The sequence below is a fragment of the Heteronotia binoei genome, chromosome 12, assembly GCF_032191835.1.
Source record: "Heteronotia binoei isolate CCM8104 ecotype False Entrance Well chromosome 12, APGP_CSIRO_Hbin_v1, whole genome shotgun sequence".
NCBI classification, from domain to species: Eukaryota; Metazoa; Chordata; class Lepidosauria; order Squamata; family Gekkonidae; genus Heteronotia; species Heteronotia binoei.
The window spans coordinates 53,717,091-53,739,813 of NC_083234.1; the positions used below are offsets into that span (position 1 = coordinate 53,717,091).

At 45.5% G+C, this 22,723-nt stretch overlaps 1 protein-coding gene across 5 annotated transcripts in view; it reads right to left on the reverse strand.

Annotated features, from left to right (window-relative positions):
- The window catches only part of DAB2IP (DAB2 interacting protein), a 230,839-nt gene that overhangs the window by 65,669 nt on the left and 142,447 nt on the right, over positions 1–22,723 (reverse strand). The window contains exon 1 of one of the 5 annotated variants that reach the window (XM_060251748.1): positions 12,849–13,039. The exons of the other annotated variants lie outside the window; for them this stretch is intronic. The gene's annotated coding sequence lies outside the window, so the exon portion shown is untranslated. Of the gene's footprint in view, positions 1–12,848; positions 13,040–22,723 lie in introns of those variants that run through there. 5 annotated transcript variants of the gene reach the window in all.

The following is a 22,723-nucleotide window of genomic DNA, read 5'->3' on the forward strand; positions in this document are numbered from 1 at the left end:
GGCTGGGGCATGTTGAGCCGGGCCATGTGTGTACCTATTTAAGATTAGGTAGCAGAGATATTAGCTTTATAAAAGACACAGACAAGCACAATTAAAGATTTATAAAAAACTTAAAACATTAGCACTTGTTGGTCTCAAAGCTGCTTTTGTTGTATTTCTCCCATGAGATCCAGGGAACTGGGCAAAGGAAACTCTGGCTCTTTCTTTCCTTCCTTCCTCAGGGAACCAGGAGGGAGAGGAGCCTCAGCCAATGGAGAAAATAGAGGCTATGCTCTGCAGCTCCTGTGAGCAAGCCTGGCAAAGCAAGCTGTGATGCAGAAGGAAGCAAGAGAGAGGGAGAAGGAAGCAGATGACAGCCAGTTGCTTGGGGGTCTGATTCAACCCCTGGGTCACATGTTTGACACCCCTATCTAGGAGGTTGATTGACTCTAAACATAGAGGTTCCATTTATCCCAAACTATCACTGTCAATGGACTTTTTCCCCATAAATTTGTCTAATGTGCTAGAGCCCTCTAAGACAGTGATCACCTCTACAACTGATGGCAGGGAAATCTATATATTAATAGTTATATTTTGCCTATTGCCCATGCAATTCATTGGGGACTTGAAGTCCTTACATTACAGGAGAGGGAACCCCACCCCACTCTTTCCACCCCATGCATAATTTTATAAACTTCTGTCATGTTCTCCCGTACTTGTCTATTACCTGCACTAAAGAGATCCAGATGCTGGGGGGGGGGGGAGGTAATTGAACAGAAAGGGCCATTTCAGTACCCTTTTCTTTTTCTCCCCAGTGCCTTTCCTTGGCTCTGAAATCCTCCTTACAGCTAGCAGAAGAACACATTATCTACAGTTAGCAAATATAATTTGCATGAATTTATGCAGCTGGCAGAATCCAGCTTGTCTGGGCACAGCAAATGTAATACACAACGTACAGCAACTCAGGCTGGATCCCTTCAGACTAGTAATTCCCTAAGTGTGCACTGCGAGAAATTAAATAAGTAAAGGCTTCTCACAGAGGAGGTTGCTCACTGTCTCTCTGCATGCTCTGTTATTGTCTCCTTCCAGACAGCTTCTGCTTGGGATGTATAAATCCACTGTAGTTCTGCATTAGATGTGAGTTGTTCATTCAATCACTCCTGATGCAGTGACATCACAGAAAACTGTGTGTAGGAACACAGAGGAGAAAACAGGTCCTCTTTGCAGGACATGCTGCTCTGCCCTCACTTCCTTAAAACCAGCTGCTTCCAGAGTGGCAGTAGTGATAATTTCATCCCATCTCTCAATTAAGTGTGATTCAATCATTTGTTCACTCCTGAAGTAGAGATACCGGAGAATTACCAGCCACAGGACTGCCTTTTATGCTGTTGCATGTGTTACTGCTTTGGGTTCGACCCTCCCTTACTTGGGAAACTCACAGTGAACCAAACAGGGACAAAAGAGTAGTTCTTACTGTTCCACACTTCAAAAGTAAAGCTTTTCAGGCACAAGAAAATGCGTCTGCATTATTTATCCTGAAGGATCAACAGTCTGAGGAATGCTGCTTCAGACAAAGGAGGTTCCCTCAATCTCCAGCACATATGAAGCCCAAAAATCAACTCCAGTTGTGGCCAGGGAGGTGAAGTGATCTTGTCTGAATCTATACGGCAGGCTAAACAGATTTTTAGGGTGCATTTAACATATGAAGCTGCCCTACCCTGAAGTTGTAACACAGTACCATCCCTGTACTAAATTTATAATAAAACCAATACAAGTATCTGTATAAGTTTCTATTTATCAATATGATTCTTAATGTTTTAAACATATATTTCAATAGCAAAGAGTCTTTCATTCAAAGTCACACAATCACAGGGACCAAACTGTCCACAGGAGTTACAGAATCAGAACTGCTCTCTAGAGATTTATATATTCCTCCCTTGTAGCTATTGTGGTGCAATTTCAGTGCAGTACTACTCAGGGATTATTCTTTACAAAGTTCGCAGTTGTACAAGCAACTGATATGGGCCGGTTTTGTAAACTTGTTCACCAGCTCATTTCAATATCCCCCTTTTCTGTAAAAATTGCATTGGAGGGGAAAAAGTTTTTTAAATGGAGCATCCAAATCTATTGCATTCAGCAATAAAATCTCTTGTTTTTAACAGGCACAGGCTCTACCCTGAAGTCAGACTATAGGTGCATGTGGTTCAAAACCATCTACTCTGACTAGAACAGTTATTCAGAATCTCAGGTCTTTCCTGCTACCAGGAAACTGTGGACAGTAAAAGTTGAACCTGGGATCTTCTTCACTCAAAGCTGGTGGTCCACAACTAAGCACAAGCACAGAGTTTTGCTCATGAGCACCTGAAGCTGCCTTTGGACTGTGACAGTCTAACTCAGCACTGCTCTGGCAGGTAAATGTTCCCAATACCTGTTGCTTTTGAGCCTTTGAAATGGAAAGGATCTGACTCCAGAACCCTCTTGCATGCTTCTATCATTGAGTCACAGCCCCATCCAAAGAGGAACACTGCACACTGCCTTATGTAGAGACAGACCACTGAACAATCTAGCTGACTGCCAGTCCTACTGAATGTCTATTCCAGCTAGCAAGGGCTCACATGGAGCCACAACTGTCCCAAGAGAAGATGACAGGGCTTGAACCTGGGACCTTCTGCGTGCAAAGCAAGTGGTCTGCCACAGAACCACTGTTCCTTTGCTGCCTATAGCGAACAATTTTGGAAGACAGGGAAGCAAGCCATCAGACTAAAACCCTGTGAGCACTGACCTCATGCTCCAAAGACAAGCAGGGACCCTCTGGGCAAATCCAGCCTGTTCAAGGACACACCTGCTAGCAATTAGCCTGCTCCTGCAGGCCATTCAACTCTACTCACTTGTTGCAACTTTTCCCTCTTTAAAAACACTAGTATATTTTGCCATTAAGATCAGCAACAAAGCCAATAACCAAGAAATTTAAGATTTACATTTTCAGTGGACTGTCAAAAGCTACCAAGCTGTAAATTAGGCTGATGACCAGCAGGGAGGTAGCACAGTCTCATAACCTGATACCAGCTTGCTCACCCAGGAGAGCAGCAAATGTTCCTAAGGCAGGAGCACAGAAACACATACATACTCCCTTTGAGCCGTTCCAGCTATAAACACCAAGAAAATCAGTTACTCTTGTTTTCAACCACATAATCTGTAAATGTTTCAGCATGTAAGAGTTGCCACTGGTGAGCTAAATTGCTTCAAATACTCAGAAAACAGCTTATCTTGGTAACTCAGTTGGATGGAAGCCAGTTCAGAACAGTGACTCATGCAGAGAAACACAGGGAAGCCTCCTCTGAGAATAGGTAATTATGTTGTATCTCTGAATCAGAAGTAATTGAATGATCCAATCACACCTAATACAGAGAAGCAGCAGAATTAACCTCCTTCTGTGGCGGAGGCTGATTAGGGAATCATGCAAGGATAGAGCAGGCAGCTTTCTTTTACAGAGGCTTTTGCCTCACAGAAGCCTTGTATTTCCCATGGTGTATTCACTGCACACCAGCATACATCCTTTAGTAATTATAACGCCATTGCTTGGTGGCAAACCCCAGCTCCCTCATTGGTTGGATGTGGCTAATGAACCATCTCTCAGCATCTCTGGCCTCGCACTGGCTGCCTCCCCTGCCCACCGCAGGTCCAGGAATGTTAAACAAACCGCCAAAACAGTCTTACCTCAGAGAGAGACACATCTCTGATGTTTCTCACTGCCTTCTCTGTCAGCCAGCCTCAGAAAGGCCTGCCGCTCTACTGCAGCCTCATGGCCACCACTGGCAACAGACCTCTGCCGCCCTATCAATGGCCCACACAGACAGCCTCCCCGCACGTGCAGCCTTCAAAGGCCACTGAAATAGCCAGGGAGCCTGACACCGCCGGAAGCATTTCCTCAGAGGGCATGGCTGTCCCACTGTCTTTCCTACCTCTTTCCTGTCACTCCCTCTCTTCCTCCTCCCCTCAGCCTCGCCCCAGGACAGTTGCCTGAGAAGTAGATAGGAAAGCCTCACAGGGTTGTTGTTCAGATCAAGGGTGGGGAGAGGAATATGGAGAATGATGTAAGCTGCTTTGGTTCCCCCCAACATGTGAAGACAGACTGTTCTTTTCCTATGTAGAGGCTGCAGGGTTGCCAACTCCAGGTTAGGAAATTCCTGGAGATTTAAGGGGGGGCCTGGAGAGGGTGGGGCTTGAGGAGGGGTGGGACCTCAGACAGACACAATGCTGTTTCCTCCTGGGGAACCATTGCTGCCAATTTCCAGGTGAGGGCTGGAGATCACCCAGAACTGCTCTCCAGATGGCAGAGATCAGCTCCCCTTTAGGTGGCTGTGGGAGTAAAGGGGTGGCACTCACCCATAGACTCCTTCTAGAGCCCATTGTATTTTTCTTAACAATGGGCCTTACTCCTACTCAGTTTATATTTTGGAAATTACTGCAACAAACCTGCAAACAAAGTCAGAATTATTCTCATATCACAGGTGAATGTGGGGAGGGGAGGATGAGACCAAGAACCTCACTGCCTGAGTTCCAATTTTCACCCAGGGCATTCTGGCTCACAGTACACTCTCAGCATCAGTTCAGACCAGAATCTGAGTGTGGAAACGACCTACAGACTAACATGCTCAGGTCCTTCTGCTTCCAAGCTTGCCATTACATTAATTTGCCAGAATGTCCAAATCCAACAAGTTGTGGTCAGAGCTAACTATGGAATACTTCCCAACTGGGTTTATAAACCCACTTCAAACTATGATTTCAAAACAGACTGTCTTGCAGATTCTGTGCTGGGAACTTAATCCCAGGCATGTGAAGGTATGACTTGGACTGGGACCAGGGCATGCAGGGACAGTGGCCTCCCCCCCATAGCAGTTTCCTGATCTAAAACTGTCTCTGGGACACTATTTGCCCCACTGGAGATTCTATGTGCACTGACTGGGCAAAGAACACACACATATACCCAGGGCAAGTTCAGGTTGGGAGAATGGCATGGGGAGGGGAGGTTTTAGCTTCATGAAACATGCAGTTAGGCCCCCTCGCAAACAAGGAAGGGGCATTTGTACACAAACACTGCAGGGAGAACATAACACCCCCCCCCCCAATTTCTAGCCTCCAAACTGAAGTTTGAACTCTGTATTTTATGAGTTCAGAATTGATCTTTAATTACTAAGCTACAATGGCTTCTAACTTTAGCTGTTCATCTGAAAGCATTCTTTAACACCCCCCCCCCATACAATCAATGGCACATCCCCACCCCCAATTTCTTCTGAACCCCAGGAGGGGCTACTGTTCCTTCAAAACAGGCGTTTTTGGAAGACAGAGATCCTGCAGCACGTGAACACATGGATCCTGATCCTCCCTAGCCCCGACACGTAGCTCTACAGACTTCTCATGAAGTATCTCATTTCAATTTAATTTCACAGTTGTAATGGATTTTTCAGAAACTATTTGAGAACATATTTACTTTACTACCTCTTCCTTCCTTTCACATTTGGAATAACCCCTCCCTCTTGCCCCCCAGCAACTTTCCATCTAATTCCCCAAGTCATCCTGGATCTTGAATAATTCCAGGTTGTTTTTTTTTAATCAATAGCTGACAGACTCGTCAAATTACTTGAGGGACCAACAAAGCAATTTTTAAACATTCATAAACCCTCACAGAAACCATTAGGTGCACAGAATTTTAAGAGAGAAAAGTGGGGCTGAACAACACCGATGAAATAGGATTATGGTTTTGTAAACTAGGAATTAATTTATTTTTAATGAATCATCTAAGAGCCACTTGTCTGCGTTGTCTGTTTCTGTTTCCTGTTAAAATGTTTATTTAGTGTTTATTTTGCCCTGCCTCCCACAAGGTGCTCAGGGCAGAGTTCCTGGTTCTCCTTCGTCTGGTTCAGTATCAGGCAGCTTCATGCACCCTTCCATCTCAATTACCTCCAGAACAATACTGAGCCATGGGTTAGGCTGTGTAAGAGAAAGTGTGTGCACAACTGGTCCAAGCTCACCCAGAGAGCTTCATGGAGAGCAAAGATTTGAACCTTGTCCTAGTTTGGCACTCTACAACTGCCCCATTCTGGGTCACAAGCTGCTTTAAGGCAATCCAAACAGTCTGGCTTGGCCCATGTTTAGATGAATTCTGAGAATCAGTGTAGAGGGATGAAGAGGCACAAAAGAAAGGCTTTCAGGCAAAACCCAGTTTCCTTAGAGAGTCTCTCCATAAAGAAGAAGGAGCATTAAGTTGGTGGCTTTAAGTTGGTGGTTCTAAGCCTCTCACCAAGTGGCCAAGTCCACAAGCCCCATCTCCATAGCTGCCACACTGCCTAATTGCTTTTGTTTCTAGTTTGGCGGTTGGAGGGTTAGAGATTCCAGTCTCTCTGGTCCAAACAAGCCTTTACATCTGGCACAAATTGCGGGGACAGGGTCACCTGACCCCACTCCAATCTTTGCATAGCCAAACATGCCACCAGGGAAACAAAGTTCTCAAGCAAGCCAAGGCACAATTCAGCTTAGGACCATGCCACACAAGGAAGAAAGGATCCATCCTTCCTCCTCATGCACTTTTCTCAAGCCTAAATGACCTGTTTGTCCTGCTGAGGGGTTCCATGAGCACTGAATGCTAAAAACTTTGGGGACACTCTGGCTATTTAATCCTTGAATGCTGTTTCTTCCTTCCCACATCAGTTGTCCATAGATTCAGGACTGGATGAATCTAGTTTTATTTCTCCTGCCCTGGCAAAAGGATATAATACAAGGTATATTCCAAGGTGGCTTTGCCTTATCATCACTACAGCTGTTCTTCATTTTGTACAGCTGAAGAATCAGGATCACAGTATTTAGTACTTGAATCCACTCCTTTCTCCCACCTGAGTGGCTGTTGCTAGCCAGCAAAGCTGATTCTGTCAGTAAAAGGCAACCAACTTTAGTTCTGGCAGTTACTGGCTCTCCTACTCTCCCACTGGATGAGCCGCCTGTCACACTGATTCAGAGGAAAGAAAGAAATCCTTCCCTTGATTGGCTGAGGGAGGGAGGAGGAAAACAGTCAGAATGAGGCTTTCCTTGATTGGCTGAGGACTCCTCCCTATCCTCTTCTGGAAAGGGAAAAAAATGGTGTCTTGTGGCAACAGACCAGACACAGAAAGAGAGATATGCAGGGAAAGCGAGATGCACAAAGAGACTGAAGTCCTGTGCTTAAGACCAACAACGTTATCAGAGATGGACTGTTGGTATGAAATGTTTCACTAAAGGCCTCTGAGGCAGAACTTCCTTCCCACATCAGTTGTCCATAGATTCAGGACTGGATATATAAATATAATATAAATAAACTCATTGGGGCCAGTCCTGACTATGGCTGCCAATTCCAGGTTGGTGGGCAATCCCTGGAGATTCTGTGGTGGAGTCTGTGGAGGGCATAGGACCTGTGTCTGGCTTCAGAGCGGGGTCTGCCAGACACAGGTTCTTGCTGTGGAAACTGATTGGGTGATTTTGGACCAGTCATAGACTTCCAGCCTAACCTTCCTCACAGGGTTGTTGTTCAGAAGAAAGGGGAGAGAGGAGAATGATGTAAGCTGCTTTGGTTTCCCCCCACACTGTGGAGAAAGACTGTCCTTTTCCTATATAGAGGCTGCAGGGAGGGGTAAGGCGATGGAAAGCTGAAGTCAGAGGGACAGATAAAGGGAAGGAGATAGGGTTGCCAACTCCAGCTTAGGAAATTCCTGGAAATTTAAGGGGTGAGGCCTGGAGAGAGTGGTGTTTGAGTAGGGGTGAGAACTCAGACAGGTACAATGCCATTTCCTCCTGGAGAACCACTGTTGCCAGTCTCGAGGTGAGGGCTGGAGATCACTTTACAACTGCTCTCCAGATGGCAGATATTAGCGCCCCTTGAGGTGGTGGTGGGGGAATGAATGCCTTCATTTGGGTGGGTAGGAAGACAGCAAGGGTGGGTAGGGGGCACTCACCCAGAGCTTCTTTCTACACCCTGTTGTATTTTCCTCCACAATGGGCCTTATTCATAGTAAAAGTATAATAGGGTACAATAACACAATCAGTAATATCAATGTTATTAAAATGCAATTACAAAATAATTTCATTTGTGATGCTAAATACAGTTATATCTGACACTGCTCCATATATGTGCACATAGATGGTAAACCACTGTTGTGGGAGATGGGTGGATGAGAAAAGATCATATAAGATGAAAATGCACTGGAGATGTGTTACAAACATAGTTCTATCATTATATTATAAAACATAGGTCAATGACACAGCAGGGCATAATATGATTATTTTTAATAATATTTAGCTCTAGCAATCTGGACTGGACACTGGAGTGCTACATTTCCTGCCCGGAAGGTTTGGTATCTGGCCTTTGTAACTTCCTTCCTGCTTCTCCATGGCAGTGCAGCTGTTCACAGCTGTTGAATAAGTGAGCAAGAGATACGCAGTTCAACCTGGCTATAATTTGACAGGCTTGCATCTGACTCTTTTGTCAAAAACTCAGGGTGACAAATAGAGGGGGTCTCTCTCACTCTATCACTGTGAGGTAGGTTGGACTGGAGAACAGCAACTGGCCAAAGCTGTGACCTCCATGGCTGAACCAGGCTTCTCCTTGAATGACAAATCAGACCTAAGGAGTCATCACACTGTCTCCATCATGCCTCTCCATGGTCTCAGACAAAGAAAAGACTTTTTTAAAACACCCAAGGTTCCTTTACCTGGAGATGACAAGAACTAAACCCAAGACTTCCGGCATGGTAAGCAGATGCTCTTTGCCAGTACGATTTGAAGCTGGGATTTAAACACAGGCTTTCCTAGTCCAATGCCACGTAAGTTTTCAATGTTTGTCTTCAGAAAGAAGTAGAAGACGACGACTGCAGATTTATACCCCGCCCTTCTTTTTGAATCAGAGACTCAGAGCGGTTTACAATCTCCTATATCTTCTCCCCTCACAACAGACACCCTGTGAGTTGGGTGGGGTTGAGAGGGCTCTCACATCAGCTGCCCTTTCAAGGACAACTTCTGCGAGAGCTATGGCTAACCCAAGGCCATTCCAGCAGCTGCAAGTGGAAGGATGGGGAATCAAACCCTGGTCTCCCAGATAAGAGTCCACGCACTTAACCACTGCACCAAACTAGAAGGAAGAGGGCACTGTCATGAGAGAAGTTGCATACACTAAAATTTTCCATCTTACTATCAAAAGGGCAGGATGCCTGTCCTGGGGGAGGGGGGGGGGAAGTGCCCTGTCTGCCTTCATCTATCTCAAAGCTTTTGAAAACGTCAAGCCTGAAGACTGATGTGCAGCCTGCGGCTCCTCTTTGCTTTTAAGCTGTACCCCTACCTTGCATATTGATTTATTGTTGACTATGGGACTGGTTGTGGCAATGGGAATGTGGAAACAGCTGCCCAGCCTAGTTCAGTTACTCCAAACTGACAGCCCCCGAAAGGCCGGGGATCAGCACAATTCGAAAATCCCCCAGACAAAATATTCTTTATTCCAAATCCAAAGATTTTATTCCTCCTTGCCACCATATCCAAATGACCTAGTTTTGCCAGCAGTTTGAACGTCTCTCATTCCAATGCAAGCCCTTTCAGCGAGGGAATGGTTGCTTCGAGCCCCTTCGCCAGCCAACATCTGCCCCAATTACTTCCTTAGGCTACAACACGGACTTTATCTGGAGGGCTGGAAATAATTAATGTAAACAGCTTTAGTCATGGAAGCAAAAAAGAAGTTTGGGCAGGCGGGGGGAGAGTGATCAACTTGACATTTTCAAAAAATTGCACTTTCCTAAAATTGACTTGCACTGATAGTATAAAAGTCAGCCAGAATGATGGGGCTGAACTGGGGATAGAAAAAGTTCAAGGGTTCTTAGCCTCTTCAAACCTTATTTTTAAGCCCAAGACTGAGTCATGAATTGCCAAGAGCACCTATGAGCATGTGTAAAGGGGCCACATTGTCCCAATCCCCAAGAGAGGAACCACGGCCAGCCTGAAACACAGCTGGGATTGATATCAATGATTCCAAGTCAAAGGCTGCAGTTTCCTGGCAGGGTTTGTCATGAGACCTGACGAGGAGGAGCTGGAAGGATTAACAGACCTGGAAGAGTTGCCAGCCAGTTCCTCAGCTGAACAAACAGCAACTGGTCCATCAATCACTCTCCAGGCACCAGTGTCAGGTGTTGATCAATCTCCTCCAAACTCTCCTCCTCCATCTCAAGAGTTCAAAGCAGGCTCTGGAAAGAACTTTCAGAGCGAAGACAAGAGGCACGTTGATGCTTCAGATCTCTCAGCCCTGAGTTCTAGCAGAGTAACTGCCACCCAGGCAGCAGGCTGATTGAGACTCCCATATAGCTCCCACCCAGGACCTGGTAACCTTGTGGAAGTAACAAGTCTATTCTCTGGCTTGCATCCACGCTCCTTCCTGATCCCTGATCCTGACCTGCTTGATTTCCTTGCACTCTGACCTTCTGGCTTTTGGACACTGACTTCTGATTCTGGTTTGTGATTCTGCATTGGTGACTTGGCTCCTGCTTGACTTCCCCCCATTTAACTCTGTATTTGGTTTTATGAGATACATGGTACAGCTGTTAGGCTAACCTTGGACTGGCTTTGGAGACTCCTGCCTGCCTGAACCCTGAGAACGTGACAGGGTTGAGCTTTAGTTCCACCCAATTTAGGAGCCCCCTCCCCCCATTTAACTCTGGTTTTATGAGATACATGGAACAGCTGTTAGGCTAACAACAACATCCTACAAATTAACTGGACAGTACCCAAGAAAGACTCTCGAACCATGAGATCCAATTATGCATGGCCCCTCCCTCTGCACGCTCCTCATCCCAGCCCTTTGCAAGTCCTTTGCTCTGCCAGTAATGAACATGAGACCACACACTACATTGTTTTTGAAATTAACCACAGAGACCCCTGGACTGGTTGGGGGAATCTTCTGAGCTTCTTTTCAGACATCTGCTCTTACAGTCCAGCATCCCATTCTTTGGATTATTTATTCATCATTTATGCAAACATTAGACACCCTGAGAAGCTAAGAAAAGAACTTCAGAAATGTTTTTTAAAGAACTTAATACCATTATTATTCACAATATTTTTAGCATGCATATGAGTAGCCATGCTGGATCAGGCCCATTCTGCAATCACCACTAATAGACCACAAACAGAACGATCCTTCATAAATCAGTCTTGTCTGCCCCTTGAAAGCACAAAAGGGCAATGAAATTGTGTTCAGAACAGGCAACATAATCTGGGAAGCAAGAATGATCTTGAATACAAACCCTGCTGATACCTAAGGAGCTGGAATTCCAGTTTTGCTCACTTGGAACAAAATCCAAGTCATGAATTTATCAGGATTTGCTTCCAAATAAACATGCATACAACCAGTTTCCTTCTGCATTAATTGACATTGGAGACACAAAGAATAACAAACAAACAAGAATCTACAATAAAAGCATCTATCTCTCTGCATATTCGGCTCACCTTGTCCTCTTTGCTCAGCAAATGCACAAGATTCAACAGCCAAGATTTCTACTTCTCCCCACCCCCACCCCAGCCAGGAGCATAAGGGCAGTCACCTCAAGGGTTTAATGTTGAAAAGACAACCAATTTTTAAAAATCTCTTGCAATTCAATAAATATGCAGGTTTGAATATCATTCCCCCAACACTGCCTCTTTCTCGCTTGAGAGTCCCATGAGAACACAGCACAAAGATTATGTAAAGGTTTAAATCTTACTGCTTACAGCTGAGCTCCAACTGCATGGCTGTCTTGGTTTGGTGAGATGCACCTGATCATATTCAATCCCTGCTTGATCATATCTGATCCCTGCCACTATGGTGGGAGGGGGGTAACTAATCCACATTATGTAAACTGGGGTGTCCAAGCCACAAACCAAATTCTTCATCTATCATTCAGTTTCTTAACATCTCCTTTCTTATTATGAAGAGTCTGTGAATACCAACTTGTGGTAGCCCTCTGTCAGAACTCACCTTCAAATATTCCCACATAGCAAGCAGATATCCTATAAAAGGGGTGGCCAAACTTGCTTAATGTGAGAGCCACACAGAATAAATGTTTGAGAGCTGCAAGACATGAACATCAGATGTTTGAGAGCAGGCAGGCAGGAAAATAGATGGGGGAGGGAGAGGAGGACAGAAACAACTTCAAAAATGCATTCTCCAAGCCGCTGGCTGTCTTGGCTCGGAGAAGTGATTTAAAGAGAGAAATGCCTCCTCCAAGTTGGCTGGCGAGGCATTAGGAGCATTGAGAGCCACACAATATGTGTAAAAAAGCCACATGTTGCTCCCGAGGAACAGTTTGGCCACCCCTGCCCTAGAAAGAAAAACCAGCAGCACCACGCATGGCGCATACCAGCCCCGAACACTGTAGCACAAAGCAGAGAAGGAGACAGAGGCAACTCTTAACCCTGTTGCCTAACTAGGGAAGTATGGCATTTTATTCTTCTCACAAGTTGTTAGCTTTGTGAATTATTTGCATAACTGTGAAGATGGAAAGCAAATGAATCCATTGCTGGTGCATAACACAGTGAGGCCTGTAAAACAGAGCAGCCCTTTTCAGACACATGTTCTGTCTCTTCTGAGATATGCAAACAGTACCAAAAATAATAACAATAAATAATAGGACTAATTGAAGCAAGGAGGCAAGTTAGAAGGGCCAAACAAGAACTTGAGAACAAGGAGAAACGGCCTGGAGTTTTATGACAATGGGAGATGGAGAAACATGCAAAGCCATGTGTGTCTCCCATCACAAAAAGAGTTCGCCAGACTTGCACTTCCTGAACAGTTCAAACTCCTGAGGACAAAGTTTGAAGCACCAACTTACCATAGCAAACTCTGCTTGCCAGTCTTTTCCAGAACATGGTGGGGAGGGCTGGTATATTCCCCAATCTCTCCCTCCCCACTAAAAGCAGGAAATGAGCCTGCTCCCTCTCAGACCTCCTTGTATGGTGTGAGCAGTTGGGCTCAGCACGCCGGTTATTGGCCCCAAGCCCAGGTTCCCTCTGGCCTCAGGAAACAGTTCCAGCCTGCCGTCCCCTGGGAACAATCCCTTGCTGCTTTTAAACAAAGCCAATAGTCTTAACACAGCACGCTGGGCCTTTTAAAGGGACAGGCGGCCAGTGGCCAGCTCCTTTGACTACCAAGCACACAGATGGTGGGGGAGGGGGAGATATAGACAGCCATCTGCTGCGGAAGAACTGGAACCTGTCTCTTGTATTGTCCTTCCACATGCTGTGGAGATTAAATTAATGATAATAATAGCATTTTTTGTCCTGTCTTTTCCTAAGAATTCAGGCTGGTATACCAGGTTTTCCCTCCCACCTATTTTATCCTCACTTGTGAGGAAGATTAGGCTGTGTGCCTACCTGGCATAATGAAGGCCAAACAGGGTTTTGAACTCGAGTCTTTCAGATCTCTTGTGAGAGAGAACTCAGAGAAAGAAGTGTTTTGCTCCCCTGCCCCCCCCAAAAAAGAATGCTCTGTAACTGCATAAGAAGCAGGAATTCAAGAGCCAAAATGTGGCCTGTTGTGGGGTCTATCGGAGAGAAGAAATGGCACCGGTGAAATTTCTCCTTATTGACACAGGCACCCAGTTGGCAGAAAAGGTGGCAGATCTAGAGAGAAAAGGCTGAATTCTCCTCACTACTTGGCAGGCTAGGCCAAACCACAAGATCATGTGTTGCATAAAAAGGTAAAGGTAGTTCCCTGTGCAAGCACCAGTTGTTTCCGATTCTGGGATGACATCACACCACAACGTTTTCACTGCAGACATAGGAAGTCATATTATTGTTACTAAACTATTTATGTACTTATAAAATCATATTTACACACATGTATTTTTAAAAGCCACTATGAGGCAGTGGCTTGGATACTAATGAGAGACCCGTTCAAAGCTCTGATATAACTATGAAGGTCAGTGGGGCCAGTTGAGTCTTCTCTGTCCTGCACAACCTATCTCACAAAGTTATTGTGAAGAAAAAGTAAAAGAGGGGAAGAACCACGTATGCCCCATCCCAAGCTCCTAGGAGGAATCAGGGGGAAAGAATGATACTCCACTTCTTCAGGGCTGAACAAGGTGGCTTGCAGCTAAATTTTTTTTAAAAAAACAAGAAATCACTTAACGTGAATCAAATGAAACATCACTACATTTTAACACATTGCCAAAACAAACAAACAAACAAACAGAACACATAATAACAACTGCAGAATAAAGACATGAGCCAACATCAATTTAGCAAGCAGAAACTTAACCAAGAGTAGGAAGGGAAGTAAAACTAGGAAGCTGTTATAATAAATGTAACCACAGGAGCCAAGCTGGTCTCTCAAGGAATACTGTCTCACAGATGACACACTCAGGCAACCCCATTCCTGGTCACTGCCAGTCTCCCGTCCATTGGCAGCATACCCACAGAACCACTTCAAAAGTAAGACAGCAAACAGGTAGACGTGTATGCAGCTGTCTGGAGACTCTAGGCCCCAAAACTGTTTGTAGGTGAAACACAGCCGTTTAGATAATGGGTATGGTATGGTATGGTATGGTACGGTATGGTAAACAGCCATTGGGGCCCTAAAGTAGGACTATCTAGGAAATGCCCCTCATGTGGACGTGTCAGAAGCTGTAATCTGAGTACCAAATCATTCCTGATAAGGTAAAGCAAGATCCAAAGTTCAGGATCTGGCCTTTTTTTTTTTGCACATCTCTTTGAAATGGAATTTCACAAGCCCAGGCCTCCAAGCTTATCTTCAACTTCTCCCACAGCAGGTGGCTACTTTCAACATGCAGACTTTGTGATGAGAGAGAAGAGGACCTGACACATCATGGTAGCCGTATGTACCCCCAGGGCAGGGGTCTCTTGTGCCCCAATACACACACTCCTGGTAATGGAAAGAAAAAGAGTGGCAGTGGACTTTCTAAGCCTGTGTTAGCACCAAATATTTAGTTTTAAATTGTTTGTACACGTTTTTATCATTTTAAAACTGTAATTCAAATTGTTTTTACCTTGACTGTTAGCCACCCACAGTCCACTTGTGGAGTGGGCGACATAAATCCACAATAAATAAATAAATAAATAAATAAAAACACAGTTAGTGAAATTCAAAGTTCCTGCTCCACAGATAGACTATTCCTGCTCAAAACTGCAGAGCTAAAAATAATGTTGGCTGCTACAGTCCAGTGTTTCCAGTTTTCTTCCCTCGCTCCTAGCTCTATTCAATAGCTTTTGTACTTTGCTTTTCCTGTTATGAACCTATGAAAGGCTATATTTGCCTGGCTTGCTGCCCCCACTAAGCCTCCCAGAGCATGCTGGTGTCTGACCTTTCATCTGCAGTATATATCATTCCATACTAGGATGAAATTGCATAATCTTGCTTTAACAACTACTAATACTGGACATGATTTCCAGTTCCCATGCATGGGCTGAGTCCTGACCAATTTGATGTTTATGATAATTCCACAGTGGGTTGTGCAATCATGTATTCCACACTCAAAACTGTAAACTCCAAGTCCCTGGAATCATCCAGCTAATTGTAACATCTAGTTGCAGGGAATTCAAAGGGCCAAACTGGGATTAAAAGGAAACCAAATACTTGTGTTTTGAGATACACCACCTCTGAACATAGAGGTTTCTGTAGGGCTATTGTGGGTAACAGCCTTCCACAGACTCCATGAATAAATTCCTCTTGTAAAGTTAACTAGCTTCCTGGTTATCATCATAGGTGGCCTCAGGGTATGGCTGGTTAGAAATCTTTAGGCACACAATGCAGCTATGTAGGACTGAATCTAGTTGGGGCCTGGATGGGAGACTCTCTTAGGAACCCCACCTACACCACCTTGTTTCACAACAATCAAAAGTCAGGGACCAAGTACAACAAAATAATAAATAAATAGATCTGAAACAGGGCCAAATTCTGAAATGGAAAATGACAACACTCAGAACACTGCAACCTCCCAGGGAATCCTGCTGCTGGCCAGAAACTCACCAATGCTTAACAGAAGAGTTTCAAAAGCTCCTGCACGGAATGGCTGAATTAGAAATCAAGCTGTTTTGATTGTATATACCTAGGTCTCAATCAAGATGGAGGAGCCCTGTGGCGCAGTGGTAAAGCTGCAGTACTGCAGTCCAAAGCTCTGTTCATGACTTGAGTTTGATCCCTGTGGAAGCTGGGTGCAGTTAGCTGGCTCAAGGCTGAATCAGCCTCTCATACTTCTGACATTGGTAAAATGAGTATCCAGCTTGCTGGGGGGAAAGTGTAGATGACTGGGGAAGGCAATGGCAAACCACCCCGTAAAAAGTCTGCCATGAAAACATCCTAATGCAACATCACCCCAGAGTTGGAAAAGACTGATGCTTGCACAGGCGACTACCTTTTTTTTTTTTTTTTTAACAATCAAGATGAAGGTGTTCTCATCCATTGCACAGGGTACACACCTGTGTAGCAGAGCAAAGACAACTGAATTCCTGCTAATTATGTGCTAATTACTGAAAGGTCACTGTGCTCATCTTATACCCAATGGAGCTTTAAATAGACCTTGAGCATTTCACAGCCCTTTGACCCCCACAGTATCTCCCCCCCCTCTTTTATATAACACAGAGTTGCAACTCCACCAGTGGAATACAGAGGGCTCTCACCCACAACCCATCTGTTAATCTTTAAAGTGCCCCAAGACGCCTAAAGATGATCCTTCAGTGCCATCAACAATCCTTCTAAGCACCTGCTACTGGTGGATGCTCTATTGGGAGATGCTGAGTGAAACTGGGGCTTTCAGGATGCAAGGCAGGTGCTCCACTGAGCCACAGTCTCGGTCCCCTGCAAGATCTCTCCAAAAGGAAAGTCTCTTGACCTGAGTTTCAGAAAGAGCTGCAAAAATCCATTGCAAGGGCAGAACAGCAGGCACTCTGCAGCTTCACTCTCCCCCTCCCATGCTATTGATCCTGTCCATGGAGATGTGCCCTTTTACCTCCATCAAATGCATGCATGTGCACACACGCTGTTGATACAAACAACAAATAGAGTAGAATCAGCTTGCTCTACTGAGCACACACTCGAACAACGCCGCACATGGCCACAGGCCCGCCAGCGGTCAATTCCGACCTAGCACTGCTGGCTGGAGAGCAGCAGCAGAGCAGATGAGAATTTATGAGCTCTGTCATGGGAAGCGAGGAAAGGCGCTCACGACAAATTAATCACCGATTGCCAAGCTGACGAAGCACTTTCCACGCCTGCTCCTGGAAGCAATGCCATGTTGTCTGCCACAGCCTGAAGCCTGATAAGAGGACCTTTCAGATGCCGTAATTTGTGTCCCTGGATGTTATCTGCCAGGACCTTATAAAAGCTACTGGATGCCCACGTGCCTTCTGCCAAGGGCTTTCGCTGGCACCTTGCTGACTGCTTTCACACAAATATTTTGCTCTCTCTCTTGGTTTTAGGAATATCAAAATATAAACCCACTGGCCCTGACCTGGATAGCCCAGGCAAGCCCGATCTTGGGAGCTAAGTAAAGTCAACTCTGGCAAGATGGGAGGCCTCCTTAAAATACCAGCAGTTGGGAGGACATGAGCAGGCTTTATTCAGCCACCTGAATATCTGAATATCTTCCAGTCACCAAATGTTGCTATGAATTACGGATGCAGACACACACACACAAACTACAAAATTACCAAAATAAATAAATAAACCCACTGGATCAAACTAAAGGTCTCTTTCTCCCAGCACCTGTGTTCAATAGCAACCAGACAGATCCCTTTCAACAGTCACAACCAGGCAATCACCTTTTACTGTGGTTTTGTCCTCAGCATCTGGCAGTCAGCAGTATGCTGACTTGAACGTGGAGGTTTCGTTTAGTCTGTGGGCCTCTCTTCCTTCATGAAAGTGTCTAATCCTCCTTGAAACATGATTCACAGACAATTCTAAACAGAATTTCACCCTTCGAAGCCCACTGTCTTCAGTGAACCTGGAAGTGAACCTCTAACTCAGATTGTACTGTAAGTCAGTACGGTTCACCATATCTTGCAGCAGAAAATCCCACAAGTAAATTACAGAGAACTTTCTTAAAGGAAATCTTTTCTTTTGCTGACCTTGAACCTGCTGTCCATTGATTCTGCTGGATTAAATCATTCTACTTCCAGTGTGACTTCAGAACTAACTAATAAGCCATTACTTCATCTCTGCGGCTACTGTTCAGTCTTAAAACTGAACTGCCATAGCCGGCCACTGACTCCTTTCATCCTGTAGTTGGAAAAGTCAAAGAGAAGCCAAACACCGAGCACAGTAGCAGGTGCAGAGCATATCAAGGCAAGTAGCCTGCACAATGACTCTAGGAGAGCATGATGTTATGGACAGAGTGTTAGACTAGGTCCTGGGAGACCCAGGCTCAGACCCCTAATCTGCCCTGGAAACTTGCTGTGAGACCCTGGGCTAGTCACACACTCTCAGTTTAACCTAAACCCAAGAGGTTAGCTGTTGCAAGAGTAAAATGGAAGCAGAGATGGTTTTGTCAGCCACTTTGGATCTCTGCTAGGAAAAAAAGCAAGATATAAACAACTAAATACATAAACAGTCCTGACCTCGTAGCTAGGCCACTCTGTGTTCCATGAAGGAAAAAGAGCATGCAGAGAAGCATGAAGTTCTGGCTCCCAAGAGCCTCAGCTTTCATTCCAGAAAAGCAGAGGCCACTTCCTAGCCCTGATGGCTGGAAGCACATGGACCTGGGGACATCTCCAAAGTCAAGGGAACTGCAGAATAAGATCCTCAGGAGTGCGGAGGGGTGGGAGGTTATCTGGGTGTCCATATCCTTTCCCACTGACAGCAAACAAAAGACTTAAATGAGCACTGCAGAATAAATCAGGACCAAATAACGCTACAACTTTGTATGATTTATACAAGCAACTATTTTCAAATACTGCTGGGGTGGAGTAGGGGATAGTCATAGCTGTGAGAGAAGATGATGACCTTCCTGAACTGTAGGGCAAAGGGAGATGGTGTGAGAAGAGAAGGTCCAATAAACATAAGCATACAAAAGCTGCCTTTGACCGAAACAGACCACTGGTCCACCTAGTACAGCAATGCCTAATCCGACCAGCAGCAGCTCTGCAGGATCTTGGACAGAGAAAAGACCTTACTGACATCTGTCCAAAAGGGTAGCTATGTTAGTCCTTTTTTCAAAACAAGCAAGCGAGCAAAAAGCAGTGGCCTTGTGGCACCTTCATTCTAGGGCAGGGGTAGCCAAACTTGCTTAATGTAAGAGCCACATAGAATAAATGTCAGATGTTTGAGAGCCACAAGATGTGAATGTCAGATGTTGGAAGGAAGGAAGGAAAATAAGATGGGGGAGGGAGGGAGAGGTCGAAAGAAAGGAACTTGAACTTTAAATGCATTCTCCAAGCTGCCAGCTGTGATTTAAAGAGAGAAATGCCTTCTCCAAGTTGGCTGACGGGATGATGGGAGCTTTGAGAACCACACAATATGTGTGAAAGAGTCACATGTGGCTTCTGAGCCACAGTTTGGCCACCCCTGTTCTAAGGTTGTAGATCCCCCAAAGCATCTGCTAGAATAAAAAAGGATACTCAAGCAGCAGACTGTGGCTTAGCAGCACAGCTGTCTGGCTTTGCATGCTGAAGGTGCCAGGCTCAATCCTCAGCATCACCCATTTAAAAGATCAAGTAGTAGGTGCAATGAAAGACCTCTCACTGAGACCTTGGAGAGCTGCTGCCAATCAGAGAAGAGATCACTGAGCTCAAAAGACCAGGGGTCTGGCTCACCATAAAGCTGCTTCAAGTGTCCAAAGACAACACCTGTACCAGTGCTGGACTCCTTGTCTGATGAAGTGTGCTTAGAGCACACGAAAGCTTACGTTCTGAGCAAGTTGGTCTTAAAGGGGCAATTGACTTCTATTTTGTTCTACTACTTCAGACCAACACGGCTGCCTACTTGGATCTATCTACACCAAGGGTGGCCAATGGTAGCTCTCCAGATTTTTTTTGCCTATAACTCCCATCAGCCCCAGCCAGCATGGCCAATGGCTGGGGCTGATGGGAGTTGTAGGCAAAACACATCTGGAGAGCTACCATTGGCCACCCCTGATCTACACCTGTACCAGTTATCTATGTGACTGGAGATGGTACCAGGGAGGGACCAGATGGGGGAGCCTTTTTAATGCAAAGCATGCACTCTGCCACCGAACTACAGTCCCTCCCCTACAAAGGGCCTCCCCAAATAAGAGACTGACACCAGCCTGGCAAAAAAAGTCACCAGCAGGTACTTCCAGTCATCTGGGCTGTGTGATGAGGCAATCGCCCTTTAAAGGCTACTGCTGAAGTAATTTTGGTTTATTGCGTTGGCACTCATCCCCTCTTCTCTGCCATAAATCTGTTGGCAGCTGCAGACCACAACTCTGGGCTCTGCTTTCTCCCCCTCTCTAATCTCAGCAGGGACATCTGTCCTGCCCACAAGCCACAACTCCACTTGAAATCCACACTAGAGCCAAAGTGCTAGCTTGGCTTTGGACAGCTGCAAAAGACTTGCTGCTAGGACTCTGGATGCATAAGAGCATGCACACACAGAATCCCACTTCCTGAGCAATCTCAGTCTTCACTGAATCAAAGAAAGTTTCTAGATCTCATGGCCAGCACCAATTAAAACTCCAGCACCAGAAAATTGGATTTCCAGCTTTCACTATGGGCGGGAGAAAGAGCCATGTTTCTGGTCCTCATTGTGTCCATCAGTACACTACATCACTCTTTACACTTCCCCATAATTTGCAGTATGAAAAAGTATTATGCAAATCAGTAACAGTTGCAGAATAAACCAAGTAGTGTTAAAAAGAAATTATGCAAACCGGCCCAGGGTTGTTGTTTTTTTGGAGGGGAGGGGTGGAATTTGAAGGGAGAGAATGCACAGCCTTGAATGCAACCTGGACCAAACTCCTTTTGGCCGATGACAACGTCAGTAGCAATATGCTTCATTTAGCAATAGAAAAGTGCCAAAGATGAGGCCTGCCTAAAAGCCACGATCTTTTGCTATGGAGCCCTGATCCCCCAAGTGCTGTGATGAGTGGCCAGTAAGGACACAGTGTGTTGTACTAGGATGTGGGAGACCATGTTCAAATTATCACTCTGCTATGAAGCAGGCTGGGTGACCTTGGGCAAGAATCTTAGCCCACCTTACCAGAGGGCTGGAAAACAATGTACACTGCATGGATCTGCTTGGAGAAAGAGCAAGATAAAAACACACTAAGTACATACATGCATAGAATGTCTACACGTGTTCAAGTGCTCTGTTCATCCCAAAGCTAAACATGACTCAAGCCCGGCTCAAATTAAATTGGGATTGGGAGGAATCCAGCAGACAAATTGCAAAGCAGACAGCAAATCCCTAGTCAGAAAGAGGTCCAGTGTAGGGTACTTGTTAGACAACAGCAGGCTGGGAAGATGCCCTCTCCAATCCCAGTTCAGTCTCCAGCACCACCACATCATCATCATCACCACCACCATCTTCAATTTCTTAATCACCCTATCCCAGCTTGTGTAGGGCTCTGGGCAATGGACAGCTAAAGGCATAGAGCTGTAAACCAAATATACAAAACATTAAAATTCCAATATAACAAAATTAAAATAAAAAGTGGAAGAGGAAAAAGGAAAGGTCCTTTGTGCAAGCACCAGTAGTTTCCGACTCTGGGGTGACGCTGCTTTCACAACGTTTTCATGGCAGACTTTTTACGGGGTGGTTTGCCATTGCCTTCCCCAGTCATCTACACTTTCCCCCCAGCAAGCTGGGTACTCATTTTACCGACCTTGGAAGGATGGAAGGCTGAGTCAACCTCGAGCTGATTACCTGAACCAGCTTCCGCTAGGATCGAACTCAGGTCGTGAGCAGAGGGCTCCGACTGCAGTACTGCAGCTTTACCACGCTGCGCCATGGGGCTCTTTAAAAAAGTGAAAGAAGGCCAGACTAAAAACTCCAAGATGGGGTGCCCAGAAATTGCATCCTGAGTCTGGACTGACTAGCTGCTTTCTGGGCAGAGGGAGAGGAAGCTCTTTATGAAGCCACTATCATTCAGACTCAGCACCCGATCCCCCTAATCCACAACATGCTGATGACACAGGCCTTCTTTACAGGGCTGCTGTACATGAAAGAGGTAATGCATTTGAGCTATTCTGCACACTCAGAACATGAACCACCAGGCCCTTGACAGGCCACACAGCCTCCAAGTTTCCCATCAGTCAGAAAGGAAGCATAAAATGGGCACTCTGTATGATTGTGAGAAGGAGGAAGAAGAGGCAAAGGACTGCAAATCCTCCTGAGTGATGGTAATTTACAGGCAGCAGAATGCTGAGGAGCCTCCTTTCCTGCTGAACAAGCTGGGTCACTTCAATGGGGCAGAGGTACATACTTCAAAACCAAAGAGTCACCAACAACAACAACAGCTTGCCAAAGGACACAAAAGGACCAGGCAAAGTGCTGAGCAGAGGGTGTAGCAGGCAACCTCCCAGTCCCCCTCTGAAGGCACCTATGCCCCTGACTGGCAAAGACTGATAGCTCACCCTTGTACCAGACAGACAGGAATTCAGGCAATGCAGTTCTACTCCCCTTCATTACATTCCTCCTAGGCAAGAAAGTTACACCAACTTGATTCCTGCCTGCCACAGCCAGAGCCCAAGATGGCACCATAACAACCTTCCAAATTGCTAGCACTCATTCAGT